This window comes from Triticum urartu, chromosome 1A (genome assembly GCF_056163025.1).
Source record: "Triticum urartu cultivar PI428250 chromosome 1A, HENAU_Tu73, whole genome shotgun sequence".
NCBI classification, from domain to species: Eukaryota; Viridiplantae; Streptophyta; class Magnoliopsida; order Poales; family Poaceae; genus Triticum; species Triticum urartu.
Genome location: NC_141873.1, coordinates 349,994,346 through 350,003,802, shown reverse-complemented (window position 1 = coordinate 350,003,802; position 9,457 = coordinate 349,994,346). Strand labels below are relative to the sequence as shown.

General features: G+C 44.5%; 1 long non-coding RNA gene across 1 annotated transcript; it reads right to left on the bottom strand.

Moving 5' to 3' along the window:
• Positions 1 to 6,997: 6,997 nt before the first annotated feature.
• Positions 6,998 to 9,353, bottom strand: LOC125510929 (uncharacterized). The gene is made up of 2 exons (XR_007284808.2): positions 8,949 to 9,353; positions 6,998 to 7,531 (listed from the first exon to the last, which is right to left on the bottom strand). It is a non-coding gene; the product is annotated as an uncharacterized LOC125510929 (long non-coding RNA).
• Positions 9,354 to 9,457: the final 104 nt, after the last annotated feature.

Below are 9,457 nucleotides of genomic sequence, written 5' to 3'. Positions count from 1 at the left end.
TTTGATGGGAAATGATATAGAACTCTTGGACAGCATCAAGGCCTACTTGAATAAGAGTTTTTCAATGAAGGACCTTGGAGAAGCTGCTTATATATTAGGCATCAAAATCTATAGAGATAGATCAAGACGCCTCATAGGTCTTTCACAAAGCACATACCTTGATAAGATATTGAAGAAGTTCAATATGGATCATTCTAAGAAGGGGTTCTTGCCTGTGTTACAAGGTGTGAAATTGAGCTCAGCTCAATGTCCGACCACGGCAGAAGAAATAGAAGAGATGAGTGTCATCCCCTATGCCTCAGCCATAGGTTCTATTATGTATGCCATGCTGTGTACCAGACCTGATGTAAACCTTGCCGTAAGTTTGGTAGGAAGGTATCAAAGTAATCCCGGCAAGGAACACTGGACAGCGGTCAAGAATATCCTGAAGTACCTGAAAAGGACTAAGGAAATGTTTCTCGTTTATGGAGGTGACGAAGAGCTCGTCGTAAAGGGTTACGTCGACGCTAGCTTCGACACAGATCTGGATGACTCTAAGTCACAAACCGGATACATGTATATTTTGAATGGTGGGGCAGTAAGCTGGTGCAGTTGCAAGCAAAGCGTCGTGGCGGGATCTACATGTGAAGCGGAGTACATGGCAGCCTCGGAGGCAGCACATGAAGCAATATGGGTGAAGGAGTTCATCACCGACCTAGGAGTCATACCCAATGCGTCGGGACCGATCAAGCTCTTGTGTGACAACACTGGAGCTATTGCTCTTGCCAAGGAGCCCAGGTTTCACAAGAAGACAAGGCACATCAAGCGTCGCTTCAACTCCATTCGTGAAAATGTTCAAGATGGAGACATAGAGATTTGTAAAGTACATACGGATCTGAATATAGCAGATCCGTTGACTAAACCTCTCCCTAGAGCAAAACATGATCAACACCAGAATTCCATGGGTGTTCGATTCGTCACAATGTAACTAGATTATTGACTCTAGTGCAAGTGGGAGACTATTGGAAATATGCCCTAGAGGCAATAATAAAAGCATTATTATTATATTTCCTTGTTCATGATAATTGTCTTTATTCATGCTATAATTGTGTTATCCGGAAATCATAATACATGTGTGAATAACAGACACCAACATGTCCCTAGTAAGCCTCTAGTTGACTAGCTCGTTGATCAACAGATAGTCATGGTTTCCTGACTATGGACATTGGATGTCATTGATAACGAGATCACATCATTAGGAGAATGATGTGATGGACAAGACCCAATCTTAAACATAGCACAAGATCGTATAGTTCGTTTGCTAGAGTTTTCCAAATGTCAAAGTATCTTTTCCTTAGACCATGAGATCGTGTAACTCCCGGATACCGTAGGAGTGCTTTGGGTGTGCCAAACGTCACAACGTAACTGGGTGACTATAAAGGTAGACTACGGGTATCTCCGAAAGTGTCTGTTGGGTTGACATGGATCAAGACTGGGATTTGTCACTCCGTATGACGGAGAGGTATCACTGGGCCCACTCGGTAATGCATCATCATAATGAGCTCAAAGTGACCAAGTGTTTGGTCACGGGATCATGCATTACGGTACGAGTAAAGTGACTTGCCGGTAACGAGATTGAACGAGGTATTGGGATACCGACGATCGAATCTCGGGCAAGTAACATATCGATTGACAAAGGGAATTGCATACGGGGTTGATTGAATCCTCGACATCGTGGTTCATCCGATGAAATCATCATGGAGCATGTGGGAGCCAACATGGGTATCCAGATCCCGCTGTTGGTTATTGACCGGAGAGTCGTCTCGGTCATGTCTGCTTGTCTCCCGAACCCGTAGGGTCTACACACTTAAGGTTCGGTGACGCTAGGGTTGTGAAGATATGTATATGCAGAAACCCGAATGTTGTTCGGAGTCCCGGATGAGATCCCGGACGTCACGAGGAGTTCCGGAATGGTCCGGAGGTAAAGAATTATATATAGGAAGTGCTGTTTCGGGCATCGGGACAAGTTTCGGGGTTATCGGTATTGTACCGGGACCACCGGAAGGGTCCCGGGGGTCCACCGGGTGGGGCCACCTATCCCGGAGGGCCCCATGGGCTGAAATAGGATGGAACCCAGCCCATAGTGGGCTGGGGCGCCAGCCCCTATAGGCCCATGCGCCTAGGGTTCCACCATGGAAGAGTCCATGTGGTGGAAGGCACCCCTAGGTGCCTTGGGGGGGAGGGAATCCTCCCCTTGGCCGCCGCCCCCCCTAGTAGATTTCATCTACTAGGGCCGGCGCCCCCCCCATGGCACCCCTATATATAGTGGGGGGGGGAGAGGAGGGATTTCAGACCAGCCCCTGGCGCCTCCATCTCTCCCCGTTACGTCTCTCCCTTGTAGTCTTGGCGAAGCCCTGCTTCTGTGATGCCCTGCATCCACCACCACGCCGTCGTGCTGCTGGATCTTCATCAACCTCTCCTTCCCCTTGCTGGATCAAGAAGGAGGAGACGTCTCCCGTCCCGTACGTGTGTTGAACGCGGAGGTGTCGTCCGTTCGGCGTTGGTCATCGGTGATTTGGATCACGTCGAGTACGACTACATCATCACCGTTCTTTTGAACGCTTCCGTGCGCCATCTACAAAGGTATGTAGATGCATCCGATGACTCGTTGCTAGATGAACTCCTAGATGATCTTGGTGAAACGAGTAGGAAAGTTTTTGTTTTCTGCAACGTTCCCCAACAATCATGTTGTTTAACTATGTTAGTAATCCCACTTTAATGTCGTCAGCATGATGGTGACGGCGTGACGAAGTCCCAATTCGCATGGCAGGCCGGATAGCAATGCGATGTCTATTGAATCGTGGATGAGAAACCGGCCAGACCATCTTGTAGATAGTCGTGGTAGCGGTAACAGCTTGGACTGCCCTGGGACGGTGGCAATAGTATGAACAGGATTGCACACCGGCATCACTGAACATCTGCGTACACAAGATAGTGCAAAAGATATGTCGGCACTAATAATCCGTCAGGTTTATTCAACACACATATAATATCTGACCGAACCAAAAATAGATAGATTTTGAAAAAAAGAAGCATAAAAGTGACTTAGGTGGTTTATGCTCCCGGTGTGGATGACGTTGTCCAGGCTCGCGGCGGACGAGGTCCCAACCCCCAAGTCGGTCCCGATGTGGCAGAGCAAGGAGCTCGGAAGCATTGACATATATAGTATGGTCGATGTGGCAAGGCGCAACCCCGATCCAGCCGGCGTGACGAAGCATGTCGATGGGGTGACGTTGGAGCCCCCGGGGCTGGTCGTGAAGCGGTTGCGAAGTCTCTGAACCAGTCGAGGAGGCGGGGCAAGTCAGTGAGGTGACATCGGAGCCCCCACGTTAGCCGACATGATGAAGCAGATCGTGAAGCGATGGCGAAGTCTTTGAGCCAGCCGAGGAGGCGGGGCAAGTCGGTGAGGTGACGTCGGAGCCCTCACGTCAGCCGACATGATGAAGCAAGTCGGAGTGGTGGATGTGTACCGGTCAAGACATAATTTGAACACATCTCCTATTTCGATACGTAACAAGCATATTTTAATGGATGACTTCCACAGCACAAATTAATATCATTTCTGATCCTGGTACAAATATATGGTTGTAATCGTAAGTCCTCATACCCATGCTTATTTTTATTATAAGTGTTTTCAGTGTCAGCTTGATTTACTATCAGGTCAAAAGCTGAAATTTACTTTCTAGCAAAAGCTTGTTTGAGACTTTAGCTTAAAGGACACCGTCTTCTCGTGGGTTCAATAACTCAAGGTCACCTCCATGTAAAAAAGACGATAATTCTTCCTGCTCCATTTTCGGTTCACCAAAGGAAGTAATCATTGATCCCGGGTGGGAATTCCTAGTTCCGAGGGTCATTTAGCATGGGAGGTGCGGTCGGGTTTTCTATCAACCCTACTGGAGTATGAAAAAACTTAGGCTCAATTTGCCTTCTCAATCAAATGACTTATGTATTGCTAAAGAAAGACATGGACAACAATCGCCGTTGTTTGTCCTTAGTAAATACAATAATCACTTGTAGACAATTTATGAAAAACATCATTCAAATAGCTCGTCTAAATTCTCGCTTTATTTTTTGCCTTTTTACAGACCATTTATAAAATATGTTGTTCATGAGTTATTTCGCTTTTTTGCATTAGAAAACGCTTTAAACGCTCTATTACGGCAATTTATTACACACTAGCCTCAAAAGTGATGTTTCTTTTTGCAATTTCCCTCAATTGTAACAATGGTAATCCGCAATCCTAGCCCAAATGTGATGGTCGTTGGCAATGTACTCGACGTACACGAATTTCACAAGGGAAAGTAGGGACGTGTCACGTGCCGGCTGCGTGCGTGTGGAGAGATGCATGGCAAAATTAACAAATATAACCTTAGAGTGAAAGTATTTCACAAACTAAACTATTTTTGAAAAAAAATTGCACCACTGACTTTTTTATGTAGAGCCCGACAGCTAAGCGCTGCACTCTACTGTACAACTCCTTACAGTTAGACGCTGCACAGTGTATTGCAAGTCCTTACAACTAGGCGCTGCACAGAAGTGACGCCTAAGTGTTAGGCATTGTACAATAAAGTGCAGCGCCTTATTATCAGGCGGTGCGCATTAAGAATCAACTAGGTGAAATATTTCAAAACATAGCTTTGTTTGTGAAATAGTTTCGTTCTAAAATCAAATTTGTGCCTTTTGCCCAGATGCATGGGCTCGATCGATTAACTGGAGACTTTCGGAGTCGTCTCTCTGCAAGTCTCACCGCGCTGTCTGCTTGCGTGTGCAATGAATGCGCGCATCGGAGTGGGTCGTGGGACGGAATTTTAGGACGCGCGTGACGTGTTTGCATGTACAGGTAAGCTGTGACGTGTTTGCATGCACCCCGTACGTGCTGTCTGATTTGTTGCGCGCCATGACTTCCTGGATGCGTATAGACACATATAGGCGATCTAGCTCATAAGTAGGATCATTACTGGAACTAGAGTAGGAGTACTATACTTGATGAAATTCGCCAGATCCACGCGGGCGGCGCGTCGTGATAAAATTGTTTACGGCTTGCTATAGCGCAACTTAGCATGTACTCACTCTGTTTCTAAATACTTGTCTTTTTAGGCATTTCAACAAGTGACTACATACGGAGTAAAATAAATGAATCTACACTCTAAAATATGTCTACATACATCCGTATGTAGTAGTCATTTAAAATGTCTAGAAAGACAAATATTTAGGAACGGAGGCAGTAGATAATAGTATAGCTCCAGCCCCAACCGCACTTAACACCTTTAGCTAACTTTTGGTAGTAAATTGTATGACCACCTCTGAGTAGGAAAAGGGTCAACAAGATATAATTTGTGTGTAACATCCATTTATACTTTCCCCGCAAAAAAAACATCATTTATACTTTTTTAAAAGGAAACATATTCTCGTAATACTGGACTTTTTTTTTCTGTTTCCAACAAGTGATCACCACATACGTTGCATCTAATCGATCAAGTCCCTCACGCTCCTGCAGCACAAGTACCTTTTCCTCCTGTAGCGAGACCTAGCCACCGCCAGCAGGAGAGCCGCTCCTTCCCACGCCGTCTTCCGGCGGCTCTCCTCCGCCGACGACTTTTTGGTCGTCGGTAATGAGGGGGGGTCGCTGGATCCCGCACGTGTGGATCGTTTTACCTTTAGGTTTTAGGGTCCAGGAAGTTTAGGGTTTTGGATCATTCGATGTCTTAGCTTCGGCGGCGGCGAAGGCGATGTTGAATAAAGAAACTTCAGATTCTTCCCCGTCGAGGCGATCGTCTCTATTGTAAGCGGGGATGCCGTGGCGGCGGCGGCATCCTTATGGTGGACATGTGTCCTTGGGCTCCGCCATTGCGACGACGTCTGCTCCAACGTCGGCGCGAAGCTTGGGAGGTAGTCCAGGAGAGGATGCAAATTGTGGTCTGCATCGACGACATCTGAAAGACGGAACGTGTGCTGGGCTCGTAGCTCGTGAATGACACGTATGGTTTTCTCCTTCGACATCTTAGTCATGTGAGGGTGCCAGATCTGGAGTTCGATGACGTGTCCGGGTGTTGCCTCGGTCTAATTTGTTCAACGGTAATGGTTTTGTCTATGACGAGTCACCTTGAAGGTCTGCAGAGTTGTATATCAGCGATGAACTCGTGTCGAGCTCGGGTGAGTGGGTGATCCGTCATTTTTTTTTGGTGGCTGCTATGATGATTCCGGAGACAGGTGACGGACGTTGATATCAAGCTCATAGACATTCTGCTGTCTTTTCAATTTTATCATGTTGGTCTTTATATGATTTGTATTTTATTCTTTATGATATAAATGAGACACATATTACATGGGAAAAAAACATACGTTGCATACAGAGGCATGCACTCCGGGAGTAGCTGCGACAGCTGCCGAACCCTGTGGCTCTGCTGCTCTGCATAGCTCGATCTATCAAAGCTAGTACGTACATATGCGCACCGCGACTGCTAAATCCCATCCGTTTAATGCAGGATCACTGCTAGGATTAATAGCCGGTCGATGGAGAGTCAGGTCGAATCAAATATCACATCAATTATACCAGGTACGTGGAGAGCATATCCTGTACTCCCAGTGATAGAGTACTCCGGCTGCACCGTGAGCAGCACAGTCGTTGGATGAGAAACGTAGGTACTAGATGTAATGTGGACGCCTCATCCTATGAATTTTGCATAAAGCCCCCCATGTACGTACATAATAATTAACTTTCCCATACTCTTTTTTTTTGAGAGCCCTTTCCCATACTCTAGTCTAACTTCAAAAGATGTGCCGCTCCAGTTTAGGAACAAAAAGAACATATCCATCATGTGCGTAGGTAGCTTCTTTTGTCACACTGATGCATTCATCCAACACGTGTACATACAACAGATGTCCCTATATGAAGGACAAAAACATTTGGCAAGTTGTTTTCAGAAGGTAAAAGTAATTCTAAGAAAAGAAAGAGTAGTAAGTTCATGAACCAAGATTTTTGGACTCATAAATTCTGCACCAAAGATGCAGAGAGGACAACATCAGTCATATTAACCACCTTTGTCAACTTAGAAGGCAACACAACAACCATCTCGCCATTTCAAAGCTCATAGTACAACAACAATATCATGAACGACATGCGTGATAAAACACACAAATCTACCATGGAACACATAACTCGAGTTGCATCCCAATATTTACAACCAAGAGCATAGCAAATTAGCGGGTATACATATATTGGACCAACATATTCAACCAGGTGTACTTGAACTAGGTCAATATATCACATGAACGAAGGCACTTTTTCATCCATTATTTACTGGAAAGTAAAGGATGTCTGCTCCAATGGGTTGCACTGTGCTGCAAAATATCAAGCAAGTTCAAGTGATTTTTTTGCAAACATATTCAACATGTTTTAATCGATCATATATAAATATTGTTTGAGTTGTCATGTCCGTCTTGGTAATTAGAACAATTTGCTGATGTTGAACCTTTGTAGACGCTACTTGCTCTGCAAACAAGAAGAAAAGTGAATTGTGAAAACATGACAAACGATATACTATTTAAATTATGGTTTATTTACCTTTTTCCTGAGTGCAACAACATATATTTAGCAATGCATCAAGGCATGTCATGACACATAGCAAAAAATGCTAAATTTGTAGGAATTTAGTTCCTTTATTTACACCTGAATGAGGAAGACAAAAGAGCTAATACATTTAATTCAGTCAACCAAAACTACTTCTATAAGTAAAATATTGCATCTGAATGAGGAAGACAAAAGAGCTAATAAATTTAATTCAGTCAACCAAAACTACTTGTATAAGTAATAATTTTTTTACACCTGAATGAGGAAGACCAATGACCAAAACTAGTTCTGAAAGAAGAATCCTTTTGGCTATGTTTTCTCAGTTGTTGTGTCAGGGTGATGTGTGATTACAAGGTGGATATGATCAACAATGGGATGCAATAGTTCTTCATCCACTTCCATGGGCCCAACGATAGTATGCCCACCAATCACATCTCATCTGCTACTTAATTTGCTCCTTCTAATTAATTAGCTGCAGACTCATTCCTTACATGATGAGATTTTTTCCCTGATAATTGTTCCACGCGTTTTTGTAATTTCCTCATATTTGTTCCAAACGAAATCTACCTGTTACTATTTTAGCTCCATTCTAATTGGCATGGTGGTCATAGTAGCAGAGGAGGATGAAATGAAATTAAATGTCCTAAGATTGCTAGCCTCCACTTATTTCAGAACAAACGAACAATAATGTTCAGGCAGTAGCTCATTTATTTTGGACTATTCGATCTTCACCAATACATAGGATTAGGATGAACATGCGGAAAAGGAAAGAACTCTGAATCAAAACTTGCAAAAAATGGATTTCCTGCTGTATCTAGCTTCTCTTTTCTTTTTGTTTCCTTTCCTTCTAAGCAAAACTGTTTTGCTCATCCATACCAGCCATTTTCTCCATTGGTTGTGTCAGAACAATTGATTCTAAAATATAACCAAGGATCTGACTAGATGGGAATGGATGTACTATTATTAACCTCCATTAATTTGTAAAGGTGCTAGATGCTTCATGCACCTCACACCAAAACTACTTGTTCCAAGTTTCTGATTTTTTTTGTATACGTACGTTTGCTGACATTTTACTTTGAACTCAGTTGAAATTACTTCGCACTAATCTCAAGCCACAAGTTGCTGCCATTTTTCTATATGTACTTGCTCAAATATGTAGTCTACGCAAAAAAGAAATAGCAAGTTTTTTCAGCGACTATTTTTTCTTCGCCCTGATACAGAGAGATATCATCAAATTTTACCCAGAGAGGAGCTACATCTAACACAATCAGCAAGGGGATGATGGATTCGAACCAAAATATACAATAAAAAAACAAGGTTGTATCATCGAAAAGGATACCTGAAGGCCGATTTTCTCTTCTACGGTGTCGGCTGATGGCGGATCTAGGCATCGGCGGATGGCGGAGGTACGTGCTAGGTGAGGTGAGGGGGTGGCGCCGAGGTGGGAGAATAGCGGCGCGGGGATGGGACGGGTTGTCTGCTGTACGTTGGAAAACAGCGAGGTCGCACCGTAGCCGCCGGTGAAGTCGCGGAGCAGCACACGGCGAGGTCCGCCGCCGCAGCACCCTATGGCCCTATCCCTAACTGTTCGTGTAAGCTTGGGGCATCACAGATTGGAGAAGCGTTACACCTATTCTGTACTTACCTGAGGTGATTTTTGAAAAAGTTGAAGGGTGGGGCGTTCGGTTCTCATCGCATCCCTACATTCTTTATCCAAAGCTCAGGATGTGCACGGTGCAGCCGGAGCACCGAATCCTCGGGAGTACAGGATATTTTTCCCAGGTACGTGTACGACTCCGTATGACCTACTTGATCATACTCCCGTTTATATTACCGTAAGAATGGCAA